A 19,941-nucleotide genomic window follows, 5' to 3' on the forward strand; every position below is an offset into this window, starting at 1 on the left:
ACCAACTGGAGTGTTGCGTCACTGGGAAAATTGAAGATGCTAATAGTGCAATCAACTTACACCCCAGGAGGGGGTGGTGATTGACAATGCTGTATTTCTTTGTTTATATGGGCTTTTTAGTTTGATTTTCGTGGTTTTTCTTTCCTTTTTGAATGTGTATGTTCTCTTTGACTGCTAGCTGGCTGTTATTGATGCAATTAATGTTACAGGGTTTTGATTTTACCATATTAGGGCCACCAAAGTGAACTTGAAATATACAAATCCCATGGACAAGCAGATAGAGTGTAGGTAGTCAGGCTGAGCCACTGCCAGATCTGCTCTAGCCATAGGCAAGAGTCTCAAACAGGATTACGATCAGGAAGACACCATTTTAATCTTGAATATGCTGAATTGAACTTGATGCATGGCCAGATGACCTCCCTATAGACCCGCCCTGAACTGGTTCTGGGTGCAAGTATCTCTTACTTGTTCCATGACAGAAATTTCTTCCTTGGCTTTAGGAATATTGATGAAGATCTTTTCTTTCTTTCTTATTATTTTATTTGGTTGATACATTATTATTATTTTAACCTTAACACTTTATTTAGATTTTTAAAAATTGGTCTGTTGGGTTTCCCAGTCTGTGAAGTACGGGAGGAGTCGATGTATAGTGATCATAACTGATACAGGGTTGATAGGGGGTGCAGGGGTGGGGAGTGATAGTGAGGGAAGGGGATTTCAGGAATGAAAAATTAATTCAGGAGCGGGAAAGGAGCACTAGAACTAACTGACTATGGTTGCACAACTCCTTTTAAAAGTGATTTAACCAATGGGGGTAATATTCTAAAATTGATATGCAAAAATTGTACAATTTTCCTTGATATGATTGAACAATTGAATTGTATGATGTGTAAAATAGGCGCCAATAAAACTATGAGAGAGACAGAAAGGAGAACCAGCAGCAGAGTACATTCTTCTTTGGGCACAGTGTCTCCTCTCGAAAAAGTCCCTGGCATTGAGTCTATTGTGACTCAGAGCGATCCTATATGATAAAGTAGAAATGCCCCTGTGCATTTCTGAGACCAAGTCTTTGTGGGAATAGAAAGCCTCATCTGCCCCCCCTCCCCCCCACCAGTGGCTGGTGGTTTGCAATTGCCAACCTTGTGATTCTCAGCCCAATGCATAACCACTATACCACCATGGCTCTGAAAACCTCCTAGACCCATGGCAATATTGATGACAGGATACATCATATCGACAATGACTGTTGGACCCACGGATGTTGAAAGTAAACAAGGATCTTGGGGGAGGGGAAATGGCGACCCAATAGAACTCACCCATCCAGAGTTCTTGCTGTCAGATCAGAAAATTTGGAGGTAAGGTGAAGGAAACGGGGAGGTGGAGTCCTGAAATTAGAACTAGGGTATCAGGGTCTCTCCTGAACCCCTCTTTGTGTGGGATATCCACTCACAAAGCAAACCAAGAACACTCAAAAGCACTCTAGCTTTGGTGAGCCCATGAGTGCCAGCTGCGCCCTATCCGGGAGCAGTGTTTTCTCCAGCCCAAGAGGGGCCAGAATCCCAGACACAAGGGGAACCCCAACCTGGAGCTCTCCCTGAGGTTGGCTGCCTTGAGCTCACAGAAAAAGTAGCTTTTTACCTCAGGTAGATCGTGGTATGGGAGAAAACAGGCGGAAAGTTGGGAGTCCAGGGAGCGAGTTTAGTTCCAATTAGCTGAGAAGGAAACAACCCCCCTGAAAAGCTAGATCTCCCCCTCTGGGGTCAGCCTGACAGCCCCCAAATCAGAGCACATCACAATAATAATAATAATAAAGCATGAAATATATATTATTGGTTTAAAACTCAAACTCAAGTCTGGTTGCTTGGCTCCAAGGAGCATGTAGGTGGGAGGCCCTTAACATAAATCAGCATAAGAAGAAACCTAGCTAAGAAATGCAAGAACTCAGCTACAGGGCCTGGTGGCTTTTTGCATTTTTAAAAAAATGGAGCTACAGCCCAGAGACTGTGGGAGACAATTTTTATTTGATTGTATTCTCTGTGGCCAGAGGGATAATAAAATAAAATAAAATCCTCTGATCTGGTAAGGACCAGCAGACTAGATAGGACAATAAGCCCACCTTCCCTCTTAGTGATTCTACACATAGCTGGGAGACCCTGCCTGTCCTGGGGCCCTAGACAGGGCTGTGGGAACACACCAGACCCCACCACCCAGTCCCTGGTGCAGTGCTACATACAGCACAAGGCAGGTACACCAGCGATCTACAGCACTCAACTGATGCCTGGCCACAGGCGTGAGCTTGTCTTTGAAGTAAAACCACACAGCATCTGTGGAACCCTACATCAAATGGGTACACCACCCCGCTACCTTGAGGAAGAGTTGGAACTCCTCCAGCCTCACAGACAGGTGATCAAGTCTCAGTTATTTCCTTACCTACTACTCTGTTTCTTCTCTATCTGTTCACTAGCGCTTCTATCTTTCCCACCGCTCTCAGTCTCTACAAGCTCAGGTTTGTGTTGGGGTTTTATTTTCTCTTTCTTCTTTTCCCCTCCTTTTTTGTTTTTCCCCTCGTTCTCCTCTTCTCTCCCACTCTCTCCTATCATATGCCACTACTGGTTTCCAGGTCACTACCCTCCATTTAGGGCAAATCAACCTAAATAGGAGGAGGAACTCCAGCCTGCCCTCCGTGGGAGTGCTGTACACCACACAAGGCAGCTGGGACAAACATCTACACCATGCTGTGCTGCTGAGGAAACCTCCGTCAGACCTCTAAAGCAATCTTGTCAACTAGGGGCAATTCTGCCCAGCACCACTGGGTCGTGGCATTAAAAGGGCACACCATCCTGTCATTTTGGGGCAGGGTCTAAACCCCACTGGCCCCACATTCAAGCAATCAGGGATCAGCTATCTCTTTATTCTTTATTTCCTCCTTTTCTCTCTCCTCCCTCTTTATCATCACAGCAAATCTTAGTGAATTCATTGGTTTTTTCCCCTTCTTTATCTTTATTCTCTTTTTCTTTCTTTCCACTTTCTCTTCTGTTCTCTTCACTTCTCTCTCTGCTTGTATGATTGTCTCTGCTGCCCCTCATTCCTTTCACATGCCACTGCTGGTTCCCAGACCCCTATACTTGGCCTAGGGCAACCCTGTCCTCCCAGTAGGTAGCCTGACCGCTAAGACAGTGCTGCACACAGGAGAAGTCAGTGCTATACACAGCACAGCACAGGGTCAGCTATTTCTTTAATGATTTTTAAAATTCTCTCTCCTTCTCCTTCCTTTTCTCTTCTCTTTTTTTTCTTTCATTGCGTTCTTCATTCACGTTTTCTTCTTTACTCCTCTGCTTCTAGCTCTTCTCTATTTCCTACCACAGCCTCAGCAGATTTAGTTCTCCTTTCTGGTTGTTTTCTTGTCTTTCTTTCATTTTTTAAACTGTATCATCTTTGTTTATTCTGTGCACTTTAGTTGTACGTGGGTGACTGGGTGTCAGTTTGCTTGGCATTATTGCCCCAGTCAGTGTCTTCCTATTTTTCCTCTTCTTTCACTCTCTTTCCTGTCACAAGACACTAGTAGCCTCCAGGCCACTCCCCTCTGCCTAGAGAAACTCTTAAGGCCCAACTGGGGAGCTCCCACCTGCATTTATTGGCTTGGGAAGCACCTGGGGAATTCACGCTGGTCTTCTTCCACACACCAAGCAGCAGGGGGTTCTCCCCTACAAGGAGTGTAGCATCTGCAGCCTAAATCCTGAGACCCTACAAGCGACTGGGGGAAAGGCCTGACCACCATTTGTGGGGCTCCATGATACTGCGGGAATATCCACCCAATTTACAAGGCGATCTCTCTGTCTACGGTAATTCCCCTTCCAGCTACAGAACTCTACACCAAGGAGTGTATACCCGCACGCCCTCCTCAGCCCTACAGTTGCAGAGAAAAACACCATAGTCCAGCTGAGGGCCTCCAAGAACTGTGAAGCCTACTTAGAGATAGGCCAGGGAAGTGATGCCCTCGTGGGCCCACAACAACCCAATCAGTGTCACATGAGAGGAATATCCAACACACATTCCAAGTAACGGAATTCTGGATGGCTAGGATAATAGTGAAACCACAGGAAGATATAGCGATAGCCTGGACCCTCAGAACAGCTATAGGCAGGTAGTTCATAGAAGTATTCATACGAACCCGCCAAGAGAGAGCACAGGGCCCTTAGACTCAGGAAGATGACTCCAGGGTCCTCTAAAACAACACGTAAACAGCAACCAGTTCTAACAGCTTCAACGAAAAAGCAGGAGAAACAGAGGACAATGCCAGATGAATCATGAACCTAATGATGGGCATAGAAGAAGCAGATATTGACCTGCTACAAAAAGAAATTTTCAAATTGCTGCTTGGGTTCATAAAGGATATGAGAGAAGCAATGCAGAAAAAAGATGCAATGATAGAGGAGATAAAGGCAATGCACCAAAGGGAAATACAAGATTTAAGGGATAAAATAACAAAATCCAGTGACAAATTGACAGACCATTCGAATAGGCTTGAGGAGGCATCAATAGCACCAGTGACCTAGAAGACAACCAAGCAGGCCTTAGCAAATGGGAAAATCAGTCATATAAGACAGTAAAAGAAACTGAAGAAAACTTGAGAGCCTTGTCTGATTCTATGAAAAGAAACAATATTAGAGTAATTGGACTACCAGAACAAGACACAACAAAGAAGTTAACAGTGAAAATAACAAGGGAATTCTTAGAGGAATACTTCCCCAGCTTACTAAATGAAAATGAGGCAACCAGTCAAGAGGCTGGAAAATACACCAGGCAGACTGAATCCCAAGAAGAAGTCACCAAGACACATAATTGTCACATTATCCAACTATGAGGAAAAGGAGAAGATCATAAAAGCAGCTAGGGAAAAAAAACAGTCACATATAAAGGTACCCCAATAAGAGTATATTCAGATCTATCAGTGGAAACAATGAAGAAGAGGAGGGCATTGAGTAACATATTCTGAAAACTGAAGGAAAGCAACGCAAACCCAAGAATACTTTACCCAGCCAAATTATCTATTAAGACTGATGGATAAGTAAGAGTCTTCCCAGACAGGGACAACCTCAAAGAATACATAAAAAGAAGCCCAGCCATACAACAGGTCCTTGCCGATCAGTATGGACAGAAGATCAACACTCACTGAGGGCAAATAAGAGAACATCACATAGAACAACTCCACCCATAGGGTGACAAAGAGGAAACAGCCCCCAGGGTAGCATCAGCTCAATAATGGAAAGAAGGCAAACATAAACCACACACATAAAACTAGCAGATAAGATAGGTAGATAGGAAAATACCCATCACAAAAGGTACAAGATGACATCACAGAATCCACAGATGGATACAACACTGAATATCAATGGCCTGAACTCAGGCATTAAAAGGCAGAGGCTAACAGACTGACTCAGGAAACATAACCCATCGATCTGCTGCCCCCAGGAGACTCATCTTAAGCTTACAGATAAAAACAGGTTGAGAATTAAAGGCTGGAGAAAATTATACCAAGCAAATGTTCCTGCAAAAAAGGAGGGATAGTGATCTTACCAAATTGTCCTCAAGATACAGGCCATAACAAGAGACGAGGAGGGGTACTATATAATGTTCAAGGAAACAATAGACTAAGAACCACTGAGCATAATAAACATATATGCACCTAACGAGAGACCTGAGAAATTTGTAAATCAAGCACTCGAAAAGATGAAACAAGAGATCACAGGCTCAACAATTATAGTTGGTGACTTTAATACACCACTCTGAAAAAGACAGATCATTGGGAAAGAAAATCAACAAGGAGGCTACATATCTAAATAGCACAATTGGACAAATTGACTTGATAGATATTTTCAAAGCTTTGCACCCACATTCAAAATAATTCACATTATTTTCAACACGACTTGGCGCATATTTGAAAACAGACCACAAGTCAAACTTGAGTAAATTCAAGCACATAGAGCTTATACATCTCTATCTAATCATTGAGCCATAAAGCTGGAAATTAACAGAAGGATAGTAAAGAAAACAAAGGCAAACAATTGGATGATGTAAAATTTCTTATTGCAAAAGGAGATCAATGATGAAATCAGGAAATTTCTAAAAACCAAGGAAAATGAAAATACAACGTACCAAAACCCGTGGGATACAGCAAAGGCATTTATCAGAGGAAGGCTGATAGCAATAATTGCACACATTAAAAAAGAGAGACTCATGGATGATATGCTGACACAAAACTTACACCAATTAGAGCAGAGTCAACAGAACAACCCTACTAAAAGCAAGAGGATAGATATAATAAAAATCAGAGTCAAGATACAGGAGATGGAAAACAAGAAAATTATGGAAAAAATTAATGCCTCTAAAAGTTGGTTCTTGGAGAGAATTAACAGAATTGATAGACCTCTCGCAAACCTAACCAAAGAAAGGAAAGAACAAATGACATTTGCAAAGATGAGGGATGAAAGAGGGGACATTATAATGGACTCAAATAAAATCAAAAGGATAATCACACAGTACTATGAAGGTGTATATTCGAATGAATTCAACAATTTGGAAGACATGGACAAATATTTAGAACCACAATCCCTCCCTAGACTATCCCAGATGGATGTCAACAACCTCAACCGACCCATAGTAATGGAAGAAATAGAGAACTTAATCAAGGTATTACCAACAAAAAAATACCCTGAGCCAGATGGCTTCACAGGAGAATTCTACCAAACATTTCAGGGAAGTGCTGACACCAATCCTATATAAACTCTTCCAGAACATAGAAAAAGACGGGAAACTCCAAAACTCTTTCTATGAAGCTAGTATAACTTTGATAGCTAAAGCGGGCAAAGATGCCACAAGAATTGAGAACTATAGACCAATATCCCTAATGAACATCAATGCAAAAATCCTTAACAAAATACTGGTTAATAGAATAAAAAAAGCATATTAAAAATATAATTCAACATGACCAACTGGGATTCTTACCAGGGATGGAGGGATAGTTCAACATATAATAGACCATCAGCATTATTCACCAAATTGGCAGGAAAAATTATAAGAACCACATGACAATATTGATAGACGTGGAAAAAGCATTCGACAACATCCAACACGCATTCCTGTTTAAGACATTTAATAAGATATGAATAGAAGGAAAGTTCCTCAATATTATACAAGCCATATATGAAAAACCAACAGCTAATGTGGTAGTTAATGGAGAAAAGACTAAAACAATTCCATTGAAAATGGGGCTCAGACAAGGATGCCCTTTGTCCCCGCTCCTATTTAACACCGTACTTGAGGTCCTAAGTAACGACATAAGACAAAGGAAAGTTATTAAAGGTATTCAGCTGGGGAAGGAAGAGGCAAAATTGTCATTATTCACAGACGATATGATTCTATATATTGAAGATCCCTTAAACTCCACAAGTGGTGTGTTGCAAGCAATATAGGAATATGGCAGAGTGGCAGGATACAAAATTAACAAACAGAAGTCTATTGGACTGCTCTATACATAAGACAAGATCACAGAAGAGATGATTAAAAAGGTAGTACCGTTTATAATAGGCAAGCCCAAATTGAAATACCTAGGGATACACCTGACTAAAAAAGTGAAAGATTTGTATGAGGAAAATTATAAAACACTATTTCAAGATATCAAGAGTGACCTCAACAAATTGAAGAATATCCCATGCTCATGGATTGGTAGACTGAATATAGTAAAGATGTGAGTTCTGCCCAAGGCACTATATAAGTGCAATGCTATCCTGATACGAATACCACTATCTTTCTTCAAAGAATTGGAAAAGCAGATTACCAACTTCAGATGGAGGGGGAAGAGGCCCAGAATTAGCAGAGAACTCCTCAAGAAGAAGGACAAAGTGGGAGGGCTTGCTCTACCTAATTTTAGCACATACTATACGGCCACAGTAGTCAAAACAGTGTGGTACAGGCATAATGACAGATATTCAGATCAATGGAAAAGAGCTGAAGACCTAGAAATAAAAACATCAGCATACAGACAACTGATCTTTGATAAGGGTCCAAAAATATTAAATGGGAAGGAAATGCCATCTTCAATATTAAATGGATATCTACCTGCAGAAAAATGAAGCAAGTCCCTTACCTCGCTCCATGCACAAGAATAAATTCAAGGTGGATCACAGATCCAAAACCCCAAACAATAAGGGCCATTAATGGGGAAATTGGGACAAACCTGAGAACCTTGGCACAGTGAATACATAGGCTATCAGAAATAGGGAAGGATACAAATACAGAGGAGTCACAAATAGACAAGTGGGATGTACTGAAGATAAGACATATGTGTGTATCCAAAGAATTCACCAAGAAAGTAATAGGAGAGTCCACTGACTGGGAAAACATCTTTAGCAATGACACATCAGACAAAGGCCTTATTACTAAAATCTACAATACTTTGCAAGCTTACAATAAGAGGAAAACTAATTGCCCACTGAGGAGGTGGGCAAAGGACCTGAAGAGAAGTTTCACATAGTCTGAAATCTGAATGGCCAATAAACATATGAGAAAATGTTCCTGATCATTAGCCATAGGACAAATACAAATCAAAACAACTATGAGATACCACCTAACACCCTCAAAGATAGCTCAATTCAAAAAGTCAGAAAGCAACAAGTGTTGGAGGGGCTGTGGTGAGATAGGAACTCTCATTCACTGCTGGTGGACCTGTAGGTATGTACAGCCACTATGGAAATCTATTTGACGAGTTCTCAAACAGATGGAAATAGAGTTACCATAGGATCCAGCAATCCCCGTTCTGGGCATATACCCAGAAGAGGCAAGAAACAAACCATGGCCAGACATCTATGCTCCAATGTTCATTGTGGCACAGTACACAATCACAAGGAGTAGGAAACAACACAAATTTCCATCAACAGACGAACTGGTTAAAAAATTGTGATATATACATACAGTGGAGTACTATGAATCGCTAAAAAGCAGTGATGAATACATGAATCATATCGCCACATGGGAAGAACTGGAGGAAAGTATGCTAAATCAAGTAAGCCAAGCAAAAAAGGACAAGTATAACATGAGTCTACACAGGTAAATTTATATATATGTATATGTGTGTGTATATAATATATTATATATATATATATATATATATATATATATATATATATATATATAGAGAGAGAGAGAGAGAGAGAGAGAGAGAGAGAGAGAGAACAGGAAGTTAAGTGCAAAAGAGGCACAGGGAAAAAGCTACTGTATACAAAAACTTCAGGGTGAGGTCCAGGTAGTATGGCAGAGGCCAGACCAAATCCAGGGGTACATATGGTAGCCAACAAAAACAGGGGGCGGAGAAGGGGGGGAAAAGACATTTGATGGGGCACTAGGGCACTCACCCACCCAAGGGGAGGATATTGTTTGGGTCTCCACAGGGAAAGAGGGACCAGATATAAAGCCAGTGTCAGACGAATGCATTGTGCCAGCAAGGTGTGGAGAGCCAGTGGAGGGGCCTGAGAGCTCGACCCCATATCAGCTTTGAGGACAACAGCCCCTCCCCCAAGAAGAATTTACTTGAGAGGACATCACTGAAGCTGCAGCTAGGGGAGAGGGGCATGTCTGATCAGAGCAAATGGAAGCAAATGAAGGGGGAGGAAGAGAGAGTGGAGCACCTCCTGGCCTATCAGGCCTGGAGGATGATATCCCCGCTCGGAACAGCCAATGGACAGAGTGGACAATATGGCTGATCCCACTACGAGACATGCCGTCCTTGAAGGCCCAGGGCCATAAGGGGGACAACACTGAAGAATCAGTGTTGGGATTGGCCCAGACTGAGCCTGTGACACCAAGGCAAACCACTAAAAGTGTGCGGCAGAGCAACCATGGGAGTAGAGCAGGGAACCCCAGAAGGAGTACAAAGGACTGACTATGGGGCAAAAGCATGGTACCTCATGGGACCTGATTGAAGTACACACCTAGTGATAAAAAATCAGACCTTGATCTATTTACAGGTATTTCTTTTTTTAAATTGTTTTCTTTTAATTAATTTATTCTTCTATGGGTAATTGGTTTCCTTTTTGTTGTCATTGCTATGTTCTCACTCATTGCCTATCTTGCTATGGCTTGATTTTTGGTGCATATTCTTATCTCTACAGAGCTATCTAGATAAGATAGACTAGATGAATAGTCTGGAGGAGAAAACAACAGGACCAATGGTTCCAGTGGGACACAGGAGACAGACGGGGAGGAGGGGGTAAGCAGGTGGTGCTGACCAACCCAGTGACAGGGAAGAAACAAGTGATCCAAAATCAGTGCCAAGGAGGGTGAGAGTCCTGGTAGGGATTCAGCAAGGGCAAGTTAACCGAGAGAAATTAGTGAAACCCAAATGAAGGCTGAGCATGATAGTGGGACAAGAGGAAAGTAAAAGGAAATAGAGGAAAAAGCTAGGTGACAAAGGGTATTTATAGAGGTCTAAAGACTGCAAGGTGCATATGTAAATATATCTATATAAGAATGTGGGGAAACAGATCTATGTGCACATATTTAAAGGTTTAGTACAAAGGCAGCAGATGGACATTGGGCCTCCACTCAAGCACTTACTCAGTGCAAGAACACATTGTTCTGTTCTATTAAATTGGCATCCCAGGATGCACACTTTCCCAACAGGATTGCTGAAGAAAAATGTGTGCATAAGCAAATGTGGTGAAAAAAACTGACGATGCCCGGCTATCAAAAGATATAGCCTCTGGGTTCTAAAGGCTTGAAGATAAACAAGCGGCCATGTACTTTAGAAGCATCAAAGCCCACATGGAAGAAGCACACCAGCCTGTCTGACCATGAGGTGTAGAAGGGACCAGTTATCAGACGTCAAAGAACTAAAAATCATATCAGTGGATGACTATCTTCCTGATATAATCACTGAAGACAAACGTGTGCATAAGCAAACGTGGTGAAGAAAGCTGACAGTGCCTGGCTATCAAAATATATAGCATGTGGTGTCTTAAAGGCTTGAAGTGGTGAGAGTGGCGATACTGGGAGGATGGGGTAGAAAGGGGGAACCAATAACAAGGATCTACATATAACCTCCTCCCTGGGGGATGGACAACAGAAAAGTGGGTGAAGGGAGACATCAAACATTGTAAGATATAACAAAATAATAATTTGTAAATTATCAAGGGTTCATGAGGGAGGGGGGGAACAGGGAGGGGGTAATAAGGAGCTGATGCCAGGGGCTTAAATGGAGAACAAATGTTTTGAGATTGATGAGGGCAATGAATGTACAAATGTGCTTTACACAATTGATGTATGTATAGATGGTGATAAGAGTTGTATGAGCCCCTAATAAAATGATTTAAAAAACAAACAAACAAAAAGGCTTGAAGATAAACAAGTGGTCATCTAGTTCAGAAGCAACAAAGCCCACATGGAAGAAACACACCAGCCTGTGTGACCACAAGCTGTCGAAGGGTTCAGGTATTAAGCATCAAGGAACAAAAAATCATAACATTTTATATGTGGGTGAGTACACAGTGGAGACTCAAAGCCAACTAGACAACCCCCTTACTGAAGGGTTGTAGGGAGGAGATGCACCAGTCAGGGTACAGGGTAGCAACAATTTAACATATAACTTTCCTCTAGTTCTTAAATGCTCCACACCCCCCCCCCACTATCATGAACCCAATTCTACCTTACAAATCTGGCTAGACCAGAGGATGTACATTGGTACAGATATCAACTGGAAATGCAGGGAATCCAGGACAGATGACTCCTTCAGGACCAGTCGTGAGAGTGGCGATGCCTGGAGTGTGGAGAGAATATGGGGTAGAAAGGGGGAACTGATTTCAAGAATCTATGTATAGCTCCCTCCTTGGGGGATGGACAGCAGAGAGGAGGGCGGGGGGAGACATTGGACAGTGTAACATATGACAAAATAATAATAATTTATGAATATTGAAGTGTTCATGAGGTAGGGGGGAGTGGGGAGGGAGGAGGGAAATGAGCAGCCGATACTAAGGGCTCAAGTAGAAGGCAAATGCTTTGAGAATGATGATGGCAACAAATGTACATATGTGCTTGACACAATGGATGTATGTATGGATTGTGATAAGAATTGTACGAGCCCCCAATAAAATGATTTTAAAACAAACAAGGATCCTTCCCCAAAGCTGACACAGAAAGAAAACCTCTCCCTAGGTCTGGTACAGGCTTCTGTTCTAAACTGAAGAGAATGAATTTCTGTTCAATAAAGCTATTCACTTTTGCTATTTCTGTTACAGTAATGCTAGGTATCGAAGACATAATGGAACAAGGGCTATCATTGCTGCTGTCAAAAAGACCTTGGTTGACAACAGAGGATATGAAAAAATGTTTACTCATGCTTTATTTACTATGCAAAGGTGTTTAGCTATATGGACCTCAATAATTATTGATCACATTGTAAGGAATGAAAATTCCAGAACACTTAGTAGTACTCATGGAAAACTATACGTAGACTGAGAGGCAGTCATTCAAACAGAACAAGATGATACTTCATGTTTTAAGTTCAGGAATGGAAAGCCATAGGGTTTTATTAATCTACCATACTTTAAAAAATCTTTCTGATGAGCAAATAGTAAAGGAAACTGGACTATATGAACAAGGTATCAAGGTTAGAGGAAAACTCATTAGCAACCTCCGAAATGCACAGGACACAATGTGTTATCTAAAAGCCAAGAGGACTTGCATCACCTAATGAAGGTAATTAAAGTGCAAGCCTTCAGTTTTACTTACACATCAACATAATAATAACTGGACCATGAGAACAATGAAGTTCTCTGAAGTCATCATTCTTCTTAAAGCTATCAATAATTTGTTATGATCTACACAGTCAAATTCATTTGCATAATCAATAAAACACAAGTAATCACATTTCTTACATTCTCTGCTTTCAGTCACGGTCCATCTGACATCAGCAGTGATATACCTTGTTCCATGTACTCTTGAATCTGACTTGAACGTCTGTCAGTTTCCTGTATTGCAACAACCACTATTGGATGACTTTCAGCAAAATTTTACTTGCAGGCGATATTAGTGGTATTGTCCTATAACTTGAGTTTTCTATTGAGTCATTTTTCCTTGGAATGGATATAAATATGATTTTCTTACAGTCCGTTGACCTAGTAGCTGTCTTCCAGATTTCCTGGCAGAGATGAGTAAGTACTCCCAGTGCTTCAACAACTTGTTGAAATATTTCAGCTGGTAGTCCAAAAATTCCTGAAGCTTTGTTTTTGGCTACTGCATTCAGTGCAGTTTTAACTTCTTCCTTTAGTATTGTTGATTCCTGCTCATGTGTTAACTCCTGAAAAGGTGGAATGCCAGCTAATTATTTTGGATATAGTGACTGTGTATTCTTTCCATCTGGCTTTTATACTTCCTGAATCATTCAGTATTTTTTCAATATAATCTTTCAATATTGTAACCCCAGGCTTGAGTTTTTTCTTGAGGTCTTTCAGTTTAAGATATGCTGGACCTCTTCGTTCTTTTTAGTTTTCAAGCTCTAGGTCTTTTCACATTAATGATAATATTTCACTTAATTTTTGAAATGTTCTATTCAGCCCTTTGATGTCACCATTTCTTCAATTAAACTTGGCTATGCTATGATTAACAACAAGTTTTAGAGTCTCTTCTGACTCTAATCTTTGCTTTGATCTTTTCTTTCTTTCTTATTGTTTAATGACCACTTTTTCTTTCTTCATGTATGATATTCTTAATGTCACTCCATAGCGCAATTAGTCTTTTGTCATTAATTTTCAAAGAAGGAAATGTGTTCTTGAGATATTCTGAAAATTCAGGTGAGATATAATCAAAGTCATATTTTTCCTCTTGCGGACTTGTTTTAATTTTTTTCAACTTGAACTTACATATGAACAACTCATAGTCTGTTCCTTAGTCAGCTCTTGACCTGGTTTAGCTGCAAGTATTGAATTTCTCCATTATCCCTTCACAAATGTTTAGTAAGTTTGAGTTCTTTGTAACCAATCTGGACAAGTTCATGTGTATAATTACCATTTGTGTTGTTCAAGAAACATACTTGCTATAAAAATGGTTAGACATACAGAAGTATATCATGCAATCTCCAGTTTCATTTCTGTCACCAAAATGGTATTTTCTAACTACTGTTCCTTCTTTTTTTCCAACTTGAGCTTCCCAATTTCCAATATTTCACAGTGCATCACGATTGCATTTTTATCAATTTCATAATGAAGACATTAGTAGAATTCTTCAATTTCTTCATCACTAGCACTGTGGTTGGTGCATAAATACTTGTATTGTTTGCATTTCTTTACATGTGAACAGATATAATCCTCTCACAGAAAGCGTTGTACTACAAGATTGATCTTGAAATGTCCTTTTTGCCAATAAATTCAGCACCATTCCACCATCCTAGCATAATAAACCTATACTTTTCTGATTTAAGAAAAAGACCACTGCCTATCCATTTAAGTTCACTAACACCTAGGATATCTATCTTTCTGGGTTCCATTTCAATTTTGACCACTTTCAGTTTTACTAGATTCATGCTTCATACATTCCAAGTACCAATTGTTAGTTGTTTTTGAAGCTGTTTCTTTTCACCTTGAGTTGTGTCTCATCAGTCAATGAAAATGCCAAATGTTCCACTCCTCAGTCAGTAAAGGAGGCTTTACTCCATTCGTGTCCTCATGGTCAGTTCTATTTTGTGGTAGCAGTTCCTCCTCAGCCACATTTTGAATAACTTCCAACCTGAAGGGCCTATCCTTCAGCACTACCTCCAGTGAAGCTCTGCTTCCAATCATTAGGGCTTCAATGTCTGACAAAATTCCCATGCTATTCATAAGGTGTTCAGTGGCTGCTTCCTCTGAAGTGGGCCACCAATTCCTTATGAATAGTCTGGAAACTCCCCTGTCGCTTGTTCCCTTTGGGTGACCCTGCTGGCATTTGATGTGCCAGTGACACCGCTTCCAGCAATACAGGAGCCACCACAGTACAACAAACTGACAGAGAAGTTGTAGACATAAACAGTAGAAAAAGAGATTATCCTTCAAAAAATATGTCAACAATAAGCAGCAAACTGAAGCCAGAAAAAGACAACTTTTAAATAATAAGAAAACCAATTATTTCTCTCTACCAGCTTGGAGGTCAGGTGACTGAAGTAGAGGCATAGTGGAATGACAGCTATGTCAAGATCTCTGTCTCAGATATAAACAGGACTGTTTTCTCGCAGACTTCAGCATGCTGATCCAAATTAATCCAGTAGCTCAATGAAAGACTTAAACTTTGATCTGTCCTGAACCAGAGTTTTCACAGGCAGAGGAAGGAGCAGAGGCAACGACTGAAGCCTTTTCCCTGCATTAGAACTTCTTACAAAAATTAGCACTTTTGAAAGTATCCATTTGTAGAGGTGAGATTGGGTGCCAACTTATTACACCTATGGGTTGGTGGAGTCCCACTAACATCAATCAGACCACAGCCTTATGACATCTCCTTGGGAGCATGGAATGCTTGATATAGCCATATAAATTCTGAATCAAGAAGTGTACTCTCTCTCTCTTCCCCCTCTCCTTCCTGCTTTTCCGGGTCCTGGGTGTCATATCTGGGGCTGGAAGCCTATGTGGCCTGCAAGGTTTTGGAGCCGTCACCATCCTGCCATGTTTTGAGGAATCTTAGATCCACACAACAGCACGTGCATGAGAGGTCTGTGATCTCCAGCTCCTCAGTTCACCTTCCTGCTTCACCTGCCAATGGCTGCACGAGTCTGAAGGTCCTCCCACTATCATGTGAGCAATGGAACTCAGTTGTACTGGGTTGAATCACTTCATTCTTAATACAAAGTTATTTCTTAGACACGTAAGTGTCACTGATTTTGCTTCTATAGAAAATCCTGCTGAATGTATTTGGCACTGAGAGAATGGATTCTGGAGAAACAAATCATAAGGAGGAGAAAAAGGCATTGTCTGACCTCTGCCTTAAGGCAATCGGGTGGAGTTGCATTTTCCTTCTCCTTTTGGTAAGCAGATGAGGTCAGATATAAGGCCACAAGATTTACTCCATTGGTGTCTCCAGCAGAGTGTCTTGCTATGAGTCCAGTCTCAGGAAAGCACAGGCTTTGTAAGAGAAGGAAGTCAAGTATGGGAAGTGAAATGAATTTTGGATGATATAAACTGCAGCTGAATGGAGAACAACTTTGGGAGTTCCCAGTGGCAAAAGTAGGCTATTTCAACAGATGTCTGCTAGAGAGCCAGCTGGTTGGACTAACCTTGCCAACAGCCCAGGTCCATATGCATATTCATGGGATAGTTTAAGAAGAGAACATGGAATTTATATGTACTAAAAAGATTGTGTTTAGAATTACTTTTTTTGTTTTTATTTTACTAGGGGCTCTTACAGCTCTTATCACAATTCATATATATAGCCATTGTGTCAACACATCTGTACATATGTTGTCATCATCTCTTCCAAAACATTTTCTTTCCATTTGAGCCTTTGATATCAGATGACTGTAATAGGACTATATTTATTTCTTCTACCTAGTGTTATAAATAAGAGCGCTGGTGCTATAGTGGTTACACATTGGGCTGTTAACTGCAATTCAGCTGTTTGAAATCACCAGCCTCCTTGTGGAAGCAAAACATGAGGTTTTTTTTTTTTATACTCCAGTAAAAGAGTCTGGCAGTTCTGGTTAGGCAGCGAAGTTTGTTTACATTGTTTACGGATGTGAAAGACTGCCTCTCCAAATTCAGACTCCAAGATTGGGAAATCCTTCACCAACTTCATTTGCAAGAAAGATTTTCATCCCAATTCTAAATCCAATGTCAAAAATGTGTGGATGACAGAACAGAAAATATATGATCAGGGACAAAGTTCAAGAAGAAAGATAATATTTTGAAAATGATGATGGCAGAAGTTGTACAATTATGCTTAGTCTAACTGAATTATGGATTGTTATAATAGCTGTAAAAATTCCCAATAAAATTATTTTTTAAAAAGAATTAATGCGACAGTATCTTAAGGAACAAGAATCATATGATAATAGATTTCTTAAAAGGAAGATTAATGTGTGAAGAATCACCTTAATTACACAAATGAGATTCCACCAAGAACTAAAAAGGAAAACAATGAGATATAAGAAATAGAATAGAGGGAATGTAAATTTGAAAGGTAGAAAGGAGCTCCTCTTGATTAATATGCCATAGATGAACTGAACATTAGAGATCAGCTTTTGGGGTTTGGGTTCAGAACGTGAGCTGTATTAAATGCCACAAGTGGGGCTATGTCCACACAGATCAAGAATGCCCTTTGTTTGGCCTTTCTGAAATCAATGCAAGTTCCATTCCTACTGAAGGTTCAAGGCCATTGATGCACCCCTCATAGCTAATAGCAGAGATAAGAAACAGTGGGTTTGCACTGAAACTGAAAGATATCTAGATTTAGGGACAAGTGGGGTTGGCTCCCCAATGCCTGCAAAGACCCATATAGAGGGGTTGGAAATCTGGCAACAATTTGGACACCTATGGGGAAACCCAGAAGTGGGCATGTTCAAACTAAGCCCCCTAGCGTAGATGAAACCTAAAACCTAGCCTCTACTGAGGACCATGACATCACACAGGTGGGCCTAACTCAACCAATGGTTTCAATCAGTACCTTCAACCTCCCCAGAATGAGATGCTAAATACCCTGGCTGCAGGAAAGTCAGCTCTGTTTAAAACTCCTCCTGTTCAGCTGCAGGTGGAGATTGGGGCTCTCCCCCATTGTGGGAATGCCCACACCCTATCTGGGCCTACTCAGGTTCCACATGTAACCTTGGACTTCGGAGATTCCCTAGTTCTGCACATGCGGGTATTCTTTTCCATGTGGTTTTCATGCCCAGTTGTGAACTCCAGCATGGCTTATATGCAGCTTAGCATGCTTTCCAGATATAGTGTGTATCCTTTTGAAACTGTAAAACCTAAAACTTTTCCATTCCTTCATAAAAACTCACTTGGATTACAAACGTGCTTCTGTGGTGTCAATTCTTCCAGTGTTGTGTAGCAAGAACTGAGGTTTACCCCACTCTAGAAACCAACAAAACATAATGTACTGTGGAGAAACTTGACAGCAAATGATCCTTCACAGGAATATGTTGTAAGGGTGAAGAAAATCCAGAAGTGGAATTTTTAAAGTCATTAACAACTCTTTAAAACTGCTCCTGTTAAACAAAACCAGAAATTCTCAGGAAATTGGATCAACTTGAGAAGAAAGAGAAGGAAAAAAGATAGAAAAAGAAAAATGCTTCAGAAGAGCAAAAGCAAACACAAAAGGCATAAAAACACATCATCTTCCTTTGCACCATTCTTCTCTTCTTCTCCCTCCTCTTCCTCCTCCTCCTCCTCCTCCTTTTGTTTCCTACAGCGAGTTCAGAAAACACCCATGAGTGTGAGTGACAACAGAGAAGAAAGAGTCAAGTCCAAGGAGGAAAAAAAAACTCTATGAAGAACTTTACAGCAGTCACCGTAATCATAAGGAAAAAGACAGGAAAAAGCACAGGTTTTTAAAATAAGACCATTCTCGTATAATGAAAATCTTAATAGGGAATTTTAACTTTAGGAAAAGACACCCAACACATCGTCAGACCCCATATACTTTCTCATTCCTGGAAGTCACACATCTCCTGCTTCTGTGACCTTTCCCTCTTCTGTGAACTTGCTCCTGAAGATAAAGTATAAAAAAGCTACATCCACTTGACCTTCAGAGTCCAGATGTTTCAAAATGCTAGTTCCTCTGGATCACAGACTAATAAAATTTCCCTCTTTCAAATACTCCAAGAGTGTCACTTGGCCATTCCCAAGTCAGGCTTTTGCTGTAACACTGGGGAGAATAACAAATGGAGCCATTTTAACTCTGACAAGTCCAGAAGACTCCATGGTAGCCCACAGAAGAGACAGTCTGAAAGAAATTATGGGTGCAGCAGGAGCCAGAGCAGGGAGTGAAAGGAGTAGGAGATGCCCTACAATACGTCACAAGAGATCGAAGCAGTATATGACAGAAAATAAAGAGAAGAAGTGATATTATTCAGGAATAAAAATATTTCCACCATCTTATCGAATACCTACAGTAAGGGCCAAATTCCATATTATTATCTAATTAAACAACTCTATTTAAACTTTCCATCTCTGTAAACTGCCATTTTGCATACAAAATGACACAAATAACATATGAATGCATTTTGCAAGTATTTGTAAATAATCTATTTTAGGACTGTTGACAAACCCTCGGTTGATATTGTTTCTTGTGCCCTACAACGGATAAAAACTGGAGAACTGTATGATGTTTTTCTTGTTCTGAAATGTCAAGAAAAGAATGGTGATTAAAAGAAAAGTTACAGTTTTGGAAACTTACAGGGAGAGTGTTACCTTGTCCTATACTATAGGACCTATAGGGTCACCATGTGGAAGCAGTAACTGAATGGTGGTGAGTTTGGTTTAGTTTTTTAGTGTTATAGGTATATTGTGTGGTAGAAATGAATATTAGGAATTGTGATTAGAGAGAGTTTGTTAGTTAGTTTGCCTTCAGTTTTTACCTTTGGATTGACTAAAAGTGGAGTTAGAAATTGCCAGAAAGAAATAAATATTTGGTTTTTTTGTTTCTTTCCTTTTTGCCATGGATTTATTTTTATCTGACATTAATTCTACAATCCTACTATTTATTTTTAGTTGTATAATTTGTTTATGTTCAGCTGTTTGATTTTTAAAAACATCAATTTAATTGGGGGCTCATACAGCTCTTATCACAATCCATATATACATCCATTGTGTCAAGAACATTGGTACATTTGTTGCCATTTTCATTCTCAAAACATTTTCTTTCAACTTGAGCCTTTGGTATCAGCGCCTCATTTTTCCCCTCCTTCCCTGCCCCACTTCCCTCACGAACCCT

The 19,941-nt window shown here is 40.4% G+C and overlaps 1 pseudogene; it reads left to right on the forward strand.

Annotated features, from left to right (window-relative positions):
* Nucleotides 1-1,239: 1,239 nt before the first annotated feature.
* On the forward strand, nucleotides 1,240-18,565 carry LOC142433505 (corepressor interacting with RBPJ 1-like; annotated as a pseudogene).
* The last annotated feature ends 1,376 nt before the right edge of the window (nucleotides 18,566-19,941 follow it).

Source organism: Tenrec ecaudatus, chromosome X (assembly GCF_050624435.1).
Source record: "Tenrec ecaudatus isolate mTenEca1 chromosome X, mTenEca1.hap1, whole genome shotgun sequence".
NCBI lineage: Eukaryota > Metazoa > Chordata > Mammalia > Afrosoricida > Tenrecidae > Tenrec > Tenrec ecaudatus.